The 10,000-nt window shown below is 38.9% G+C and overlaps 1 protein-coding gene across 4 annotated transcripts in view; it reads right to left on the reverse strand.

Annotated features, from left to right (window-relative positions):
* Nucleotides 1-10,000, reverse strand: part of LOC135102122 (G-protein coupled receptor moody-like) — a 120,489-nt gene that overhangs the window by 77,367 nt on the left and 33,122 nt on the right. The gene's annotated exons all lie outside the window — the stretch shown is intronic.

The raw sequence follows: 10,000 nt of genomic DNA on the forward strand, positions 1-10,000 counted from the left end.
CCTCCTCCTCCTCCTCCTCCTCCTCCTCCTCCTCCTCCTCTTCCTCCTCCTCCTCCTCCTCCTCCTCCTCCTCCTCCTCCTCCAGTGACACCTGCCAACACGGAAGGCTAAGCAGCAGGTGTTCGTCATACTGTCGCCAAATGTTACACAGAGGAGCTCTCTCTCTCTCTCTCTCTCTCTCTCTCTCTCTCTCTCTCTCTCTCTCTCTCTCTCTCTCTCTCTCTCTCTCTCTCTGAATATTTAAAGTGATCACTAGTTTTCCTCCTCCTCCTCCTCCTCCTCCTTCTCCTCCTCCTCCTCCTCTTCTTCCTCTTCCTCTTCACTGTACCCACACTGTGCCTCCATTATACTATGGTGATTTATTTAATTAAGACTTTTCCTCATCTCATCGTATTACTAAGTTATCAAATGACAGATATTCACACAAACACAGTTCAATACAGAGATTCCTGTCACACTTCCCTATGAAAATTCAGCGTCATTCTTTATATATATATATATATATATATATATATATATATATATATATATATATATATATATATATATATATATATATATATATATATATATAGTACGGTATTTTTCCTGTTTTCATGTAAGTGCAAGATGAAGGGAATTGTGGGTGGCGAAGAGACTTTTGCTTTACTGTAATATCCCTTTACCAAGCAACTAATTAGAAGTAGGCCCTAAACAGCCCTGCAAAGACGTAGGGCTCTGTTGTTGCTTAATTTGCCTTTGTAATCTTCTTCTTTCGCCTTCTTCTCTGCCTCCTCCTCTTCCTCTTTCTTCTCCTTCATTTAATCCTTCTCCTCGTCGTGTCCTATTTATTTATTTATTTATTTATTTATTTTCATAACGTCTATAGTTAAAAGGGTTTCCCATACATAGTTCAGATCTGCTGCTGTTTGGTTATACTACGTCTGTAATACTATACAATCTTCTTCGGTTCTACATAATCCTCCATAATATGTTTCTGGTATTCCTTCCCTCTGTGTGTTTTTACAATTCACACCCTTCTGTTTTGTCTACCACCAAAACTGCTAATTTCCTTTACCAATTTCTCTCTCTGTTTTTTTCCCCTCTCCCTTCCTCACCGTGCTTGCCATCAGTGATCCCTTAATGTCTCCTTCAAAGACACCAATCTGGGGCAAAATACACGTAGATAAAGCCATCATCTCTGCTCCCACCACCTTTCCGTCTCCTTCCTCCTGCCAGGGGAGAGTGGCGGTGGCTGGCAGGTAAAATAATAATTGTCAAGGCAGGTGTGAATGATGAGAGGTAGGTAAGGAAGGGATGAAAGGGAAGGAAAGAAGAGAATGAGGGAAAGAAGAAGGTAAACATTAAACACAGGTAATAAGAGAGGATGTAAGGATGACGAAGAATGAGAGAGAGACAAGTAGGGAAGAATGTGGAATGACGAAAGAAACAAGTATGAAGGGATGGAAAAGAAGGATAATGAGGAAAAAAAGAGGGTAAGCATTATACACAGGCAAGGGGAGACGAATCAGGGATGAAAGAAAGGCTAACACTGGTGTGAGGGACGAAAGAGACACAAGTATGAAGGGAGGGAAAGAAGAAATTGAAAGAGAAAGGGTTAACATTATACACAGGCAAGGAGAGAAAAATCTAAGATGAAATTAGGGCAAAGACAGGTGTGAATAGAGAAGAAGAAGAAGAAGAAGAAGAAGAAGAAGAAGAAGAAGAAGAAGAAGAAGAAGAAGAAGAAGAAGAAGAAGAAGAAGAAGAAGAAGAAGAAGAAGAAGAAGAAGAAGAAGAAGAAGAAGAAGAAAAAAAAAAAAATATGATGATGATGATGATGATGAAGAAGACATAGAAGGAAAAAAAGGAAGAGAGATCATGTTTTTTCAATAAATGGTAAAGTATTCTCCCCGGAAGAATAAAAATAAAAGGTATCATTAGCATATTTTCCATCACTCGTATTCTTCCTTTGATTAATTCTGTGAAATTGAATTATTTCTCTGTTCAGTTATTCAATTCGCTCAGCAATACATTGTACCATTATAGTGCCATATTTGAGTTCTAGGCATTATATCACGTTAATGGATGTACTTAATTAATTCAGCGAACAATACTAGTACAGGTGTCGTAAATTCCTCTCTCTCTCTCTCTCTCTCTCTCTCTCTCTCTCTCTCTCTCTCTCTCTCTCTCTAGGGACGAGAGACCTCTTTGGGTAATGTTTTATGGTCCCCTCTTTGTTTCTTTTCCATTAGGTGTAATTTAGTCCACCCGACACTTTCTCTCTCTCTCTCTCTCTCTCTCTCTGAGCCACTGTGTCATCCCTTAAAGAAATTATGTTGCTGGCGTCCCTACCTTCCCCTTTGCTCTCTCACCACCTTCCATTTCTTCTCTCTCTCTCTCTCTCTCTCTCTCTCTCTCTCTCTCTCTCTCTCTCTCTCTCTCTCTCTCTCTCTCTCTCGTTTTTAGCCATCAGTGTTCCTAACTTTACCCTTCCTTCCTTCTCTCTTTTCTTATTTCTTTTTTTTTCCATCTCTCCTTCCTCGCCTTCCTTTCTTCCCTCAGGTCCTTTACTCCTACGCTGCCTCCCTTCCCTGTTATCTGTTCTTCTTTGTATTCTTTATTTTTATTTTATTTTTTTATTTTCATGGTTTTATTGCAGGTTTGTTCCTTCACCCTTTTTCTTTATTTTTTTTTATCATCTACGTATGGATAAGGGTCTCTCTCTCTCTCTCTCTCTCTCTCTCTCTCTCTCTCTCTCTCTCTCTCTCTCTCTCTCTCTCTCTCTCTCTCTCTCTCTCTCTCTCTCTCTCATCCTTTCATCCTTATTGTAGTTCCCTCATTTTTTTCCCAGATTTTTTTTCTTCTTCATGCCTTTCCTTATCGCATTTCCTTCTCCTCCTTATTATATTCTTTCTCCACCTCCTCCACCTCTTTTTCTTTACCGCTCTCTTTTTTTCCTTCCACAATAAGGCCTCTCTGTCTGTTCCCTTTACCTATTAAACGTCTATATATTCCAGTTATCCCTTCCAACTTCCACCTTTCCACCTTTCAGCACATAAGCTCAAAGAATTTCCTCCTCCTCTTTCCCTTCCTCCTCTTCCTCCTCCCCCTCCTCCCTGACAAGATCTGGCAATTACTGAATGGATGAGATGGGACGGCCTTCCTCACGTCCTCCTCTCCTCCTCAACCCTTCCTCTACATTCCCTCATAACCTTCCTTCACTTAACCTTCTTTCTTCCCACACCTTTCATACCTTACCTTTGCCTCACTGTCTCCTCCTCGTTCCTACTCATTTCCCGTTTATGTCACACTTATCCCTCCTCCTTTCTTGCCTTTTTCCCTCTCTCTCTCTCTCTTTCTCTCTCTCTCTCTCTCTCTCTCTCTCTCTCTCTCTCTCTCTCTCTCTCTCTCTCTCTCTCTCTCTCTCTCTCTCTCTCTCTCTCTTAATGGATAATACAATAATAAAGTAGATGGAGCAAAAATTTTAGGAATTGTTATGGACAACAAACTGAATGGAAGTCTCACACAAATGGTAAACGAATGAAAGTATCAAATTTGATTGGAATAATATATAGAATTATAAATCATATAAATAGTGAATCGTTAAAACTCATCTATTTTGCATTAGTCTATCCACACTCATTATACGGAGCAGGAATCTGTGGTGGAGCATTTCAAACTGATATAGATAGTAGTGCAAAAAAATAAATAAATAGATAAAATAAAATAAAATAAATAAATGAATAAATAAATAAATAAATAAAATAAAGCTGTTGAGATTTATGACTAATAGTAATCGCTATGCACAGAGTACAACACCACTGTTTCATGAACATCATTTATTGAAAATTTCTGACATTATCAGTCTTCAAGAAAGTCTATTTGTTTATAATTCATTGTGTGAGTAGGTATTTCATATATCCATACCGTACATACATTAGTGGTATCTTATGTATCAGAATGTGTATATAGCGGATTTCCATTCTTACGTTAACTGAAAATTATATATGTAGGAGGTCCGCATAAGAGCTTCGGTTCAATAAACCAAGATAAGTTATTATAATATATCACTAATAGTATTTACTTACTGTATATTAAGATTAATAAAAAGGGTAAAAACAACTCTCTCTCTCTCTCTCTCTCTCTCTCTCTCTCTCTCTCTCTCTCTCTCTCTCTCTCTCTCTCTCTCTCTCTCTCTCTCTTCCCCTTTGCACCCTTTTTTCTCAAAAATTTGCTCCATTCCCCTTCCCACAGATAAAAGTAAGCATTTACGAGGCAGAGGGAGGAGGAGGAGGAGGAGGAGGAGGAGGAGGAGGAGGATAGGGGGAGGAAAGGGTGCAAACACAGGAGGAGGATAAGGACAAATTGACCGGTTATTAGTAATTACACGAGGTGAGAGGCGGCTTGTGTAGAGAGAGAGAGAGAGAGAGAGAGAGAGAGAGAGAGAGAGAGAGAGAGAGAGAGAGAGAGAGAGAGAGAGAGAGAGAGAGAGAGAGAGAGTGCCTTATTCTTATCCAAGCTGACTAATTAAGTAAATAACTAACTAACTGACTAACTAACTAAACAATCACTTTAAGTAGCTAAGTAACTAGCTAACTTAAGTCAACTACATACTCGTAATTAATCAACTAACTAAACAATCATCTAAGTAACTAGATTATCAACTGCATAACTAATCAACTAACCAACTAACTATCTAGGCAACTATCTACTCACTATAACTTTCCGTGCGTGTTTGGTCTTCACAACGAACAATTATCACCATTACCACCATTTACGTCGGGGAGGAACAGATTTACCAAAGATAATCCCCTGAAAAACGCACCACCAAAATATACCACACCGCCAGCGACACGCGAAGACTGAGACGCGAATCCCTGAGTGAATCATATAAATCTTTCTCAGTATCTCTTTCTAATTGATTTGTAAATACTAAAGAATAAAGGGGGAAGTTTTCAGTTCCACACCGCTAAGCTTTCCTTCATCGTGGTGCCAGAATCATTATTTCGCATCTACATAAACACCTCCTCCTCACCTCCTGTCTCTCCCTCACTCGTGCCTCGCCGTTCATAGACCTCCACGAAATTCCTCGAAGCCTCCACGCATGAGTCAGTGTTGGCAAGTTGCTCCCACCACCTCGTCTGCTCCGCTCGCGTCAGATTTCAAGCGCAGTTCCTCGCGCACTCCGTCATCTTCTGTTTTGCGTCGTAGCACGTTTGTAAACTCGTCAGGTGATCAAAGTGGCATTATACACACACACACACACAAACACACACACACACACTTTCTCTCTCCCTCTCTCTTTCTCTCTTACCACAACACACAGGATTCTCTAATTGGGTTTCATAAGTGACACTCGCTTCTCTAAAATTACGTTCTTCCTTCTCAGCAGTGCGTCTGTTTCTAGCACTTTGTTAGTGTTTGTTGGGAAGTACGTACGTTATCTGTTTTTCCTTCATCATCGTCATTATCATCGTCTTCTTCCTATTTTTTTCTGTCTCTTAATTTTTCTTCTTCATTATCATTATCTATAATTATTCACTTATAGAAACACGATATGTAATTCTGTTCCCATTTTCCACTTTGTTCAAACTTTTCTTCTTCTTCTTCTTCTTCTTCTTCTTCTTCTTCTTCTTCTTCTTCTTCTTCTTTTCTTTAAATATTATCCACTTAAAGAGACCCAAGTCATAATTCGGTACCTGCTTCCCACCTTATCTTTTCTTCATCAACACTCGTCCATCCTGCCCAGTTAGGTTGCCGGGTGGTAGGCAGCACGTGTGTGGGATTCGAAAAGTATTATAATTCCGAGACATTCCAAAATGATTTCACTAATTGTTTACTGATTTGTGACTCACGGAGAGGCAACACGAGGGACGAAAATAGTGACTCCACTGAACACAACAGTTGCGATGATCTGATTAACCTGACATGACACAAAGCACGGGATTAATTTTATGACACCCATTATCTCCCTTTACGAGTTTCCTTAATGTTGCTTGACTAATAGAGAGTTAATTTCCAAGATATTTTCAGTGATAAAAAGTTACGTTTACTTACTTGACTTCTCGTAACTGCACTTTATAAGGCCACACACACACACACACACACACACACACACACACACACACACACACACACACACTACTGTATTCAAGATACAAGAAAATACCAAAATAAGGAAACTATTAACCATTTCACTGCTAGTCAATCTTTCCCATAATCATCTACAAATTTTAAAAGACTTATTTTTTTTTGTATTGCAGTCTCAAATACATATGTAGTTTAGCAGGGATTAATTAACTTATTTTTTCTTCTTTATGTCCACCCTAACAATTATATTACAGTGATCTCAATGCTAACAAAAGGTGACCATAGTAATGGAAGGGTTAAAGGAAGAAGGCAATTCCTAAGCACTTAAATAAATGTACACTAACTTGGAACACCTACCGTGCACTTTTACACACACACACACACACACACACACACACACACACACACACACACACACACACACACACGCAAACACACACAAGAGACAGACAGACAGGCAGAGATAAGGCAGAGACGCGAGAGATGGATGGGAATATGGAGGTAGAACAAATGGAGAATAGATGTTAGAGTGGAAAAAAAAATTACGACTGGGAGTGAAGGGAAATCCATACAGGAAAAAAAAAAGGAAAAGTGAAACGAGGGGGGAAGAGAAAGAAAAATAAATAAAAAGAAGAGTCATATGGAAAGGGAATCTCTCTCTCTCTCTCTCTCTCTCTCTCTCTCTCTCTCTCTCTCTCTCTCTCTCTCTCACGATCTCTCAGCACACTCATCAGAGTAATAAGCGACTGGCATAACTCATTCTCCACGTTCCCTCTTGAAACACACACACACACACACACACACACACACACACACACACACACACACACACACACACACACACACAGAGCCATATACTTTGCTGCCACAAACACGAGACGAGCCATCACACACTGGAGGCACGCACGGGTTCCGGGAACAGGCGGATCAAAGGCAAAGAGTTCAAGTCAGTCACGGATTTTGCCGAGCGGAGAAACAACAAAGTGACGGACGAAGACTAGAGGGGGACACGGACCGCGGATCCTTTTCATGAGTCGGTAAACAAATGAAGAAGAGAAAAGTCATGCACATTAAATAAAAATAAGGAGATCTAATTAAGAACGGTAAATATACATACGTAGTTTTCATACGTAGTTTTCATCTAAGTATAAAAATAATGCACACTAAATAGAAGCAAGAAGACGTAATTAAGAGCAATAAATATACATACATAGTTTCTATTTTAAAATACAGAATCATGCACAATAAGTAAAAAAGCAAGAAAACCCCTAATTAAGAACAATACTCGTAAATATGCACATACACTTTTCGTCTAAAATACAAATTATCATTGATGAAAATAAAATACGAGGAAAAAACTGTACACGAAATAAAAAAAAAATACTTGCACAAGAGATATAAAAAAATAAAAATAAAGAAAATGTAAACAAGAAATCTGAGCCTATCCCAAGAAAAGAGAAAAACGCAAGTATCGCTTCCAACTTCCAGGAACCTCGAGGGAATGAATACATAAGAAAACAAGCACCGCGTAAGTAAATAGAATAAATAAAACTTAAACAGATGACGTTCACTGAGGAGCAAAAAAAAAAAAAAAGAGAGAGGAAAAAAAAGTAGGTTAACGAGGGAAGTAAAAAAGGAAATATAAGTAGTGGTGAAGGGAGGTAAAGGGAAAGAGTGAGGGGGAGACAAGAGAAAACTTTAAATATTATGGATGGAACCAGTAGGGAGTAAAGGGGAGTGAAAAAGGGGGAGTGAGTAAGCATGGGAGGGAGGTGAAGGGCTAAGGATAAGAGAAAAAATGTATATATAATAGATAAAATAGGAAACAGAAAGTATGGACGGTGCATAAAGCCCTGAGAGGAAAAGCGTAGTAAATAAGGAAGATTGGGAAAAAAAAAAAAACCTTGAGGGAAGATAAAGGAGCAGAAGGATCCAGGGAAAAAGATGAAAACATTGTGGGGAATGGAAAAAGAGGGATGAGGTATATAAAGGTCGGTGTTGTGGATGTTAGGTGGAAATTGGGGAGGGAAGGGTGGATGGTGGGGAGGTTAATGGGACAGTGATGTGGATGCAATGATCCGAGCGATACTGAAAAAAAAAAAAATGCATCGGCACGAACAACAGAGTAACGGTGGCGCCATGAGGGAAAAAAAAAAAAAACGTAGAGAAAAAAATGGGAACAATAAAGAGAAAAAAGATGAGGATGGTAGGAAAAAGGTCAAAAGAGAATAGAATGAAAGGAACTAAAGGAAAGAAGGGGATGATATGAAAAGTTGAAGAATAAGGTAAAAGAGGAGAAAGAGAAACAACTGAGGAGAAAAGAGGTAGACGAAAAGGGAAGAAGGCTGAAAAGGGTTAAGAAAGAAAGCAAAAGAGAGGAAAAAGGAGAGTAATGGAAGAAAAGGATGAGAGGTGTAGGAGAACGGGCAGAAGAAAGTAAAATGAAAGAAACAGAGGAAAATATAGGGTAATCGGAAGAAAAGACAGAAAAAAAGAAAAAAAAATATGATAGGCGAGAGGTGGAAAACCTTAAGAGAACGGACAGAAGACAGTGGAATAAAACGAAGATGAGAAAAAGGGTATACGGAGAGAAGGGTGAAAAGAAAAAGAGAAAAGGTTGAAAAGGAAATTATACGATGGGTGAAAAGAAGATTGATAAGAAAAAAAGGTTGATAAAAAAACAAAACAAAAAAACTAGCAGATAAAGTAGAACGAAAGGAAAAAGGTGGAAAAAAATGTTAGTGATAAAGAAAGGAAATTAAAACGAGCTAAACAGAAGGAAAATAGTATAAAAAGAAAGAAAATTATGTTTGTAGGGGACATGTGGAAAGCATGGGAATTCTCTCTCTCTCTCTCTCTCTCTCTCTCTCTCTCTCTCTCTCTCTCTCTCTCTCTCTCTCTCTCTCTCTCTCTCTCTCTCTCTCTCTCTCTCTCTCTCTCTTATGTTTTTGTTCCCTCTTTTACTAGTTTCTTTTTACCCGCCCCTTGATTCTAATCCGCTCCCATTATTTCTCTCCTTTGTTGCTTTTTTTTTCCCCCTCCCTTAATCCTCCTTCGTTTCTTTCTTGTTCTTTCCCTCTACTTTTCGCATTTCTCCTCCACCATATTTTTCTTTTTCCTTCTTCCCTTCCATTATTTCCCCTTCTGAAATTCTTTTCCTCATCCACGTCTCCATCTTCTTGCTCTTTACACTCATTCTCTCATCTATCTCGCCCTTGTTCTTATTCCTTCCTTTTATCTTGCACATTTTCTCTCCTCGGTGATTTCCTCGGAGTCTTTAATGTCTTGTGTCTACGTCTTTCTTTTTCGCTTTTCTCTTCTTCCTTTTTCTTCGTTTACTCTTATCTCGTTCTTAATTTTCTTCTTTGTATCCTTTAGGGCCTCTTATCTCTTTATATTCTTGGTATTTTTCTTCGTCTTCTCTTTCATTTCTTTTCTTCTTGTTCTTGTTCTTGCTTTCCTTCTTCTGTTTCTTCTTCGTTCCCTCCCTCTCTCTCATCTTCTTCCTCATCCCCTTCATGTCCATAAGATTCTCTGTTTATCTTTCTTCTTTTTTCTTCTTCTTCTTCGTCTTCTTCTTCTTCTTCTTCTTCTTCTCCTTCTTCTTTTTCTTCGTCACCTTCTTCGTCATCTCAGTCTCACCCTTTCCGTCCCGTTTTACTCTCATCTCCTTCATTTCCACTGGCAATCTTTCTTCTTCTTTTTCTTCTTCTTCTTCTTCTTCTACATTTTCTTTTTCTTGTTCTGCTTCTTCTTTGGCAACTTTTTAATGTTTTTTTTTCCCCTCTCTCTTCTTCATACTCTTCATTCCCTATCACTCTCTCTCTCTCTCTCTCTCTCTCTCTCTCTCTCTCTCTCTCTCTCTCTCTCTCTCTCTCTCTCTCTCTCTCTCTCTCTCTCTCTCTCAGACATTTCACAGGTGGTATAA

The sequence above is a fragment of the Scylla paramamosain genome, chromosome 7, assembly GCF_035594125.1.
Source record: "Scylla paramamosain isolate STU-SP2022 chromosome 7, ASM3559412v1, whole genome shotgun sequence".
Lineage (NCBI taxonomy): Eukaryota > Metazoa > Arthropoda > Malacostraca > Decapoda > Portunidae > Scylla > Scylla paramamosain.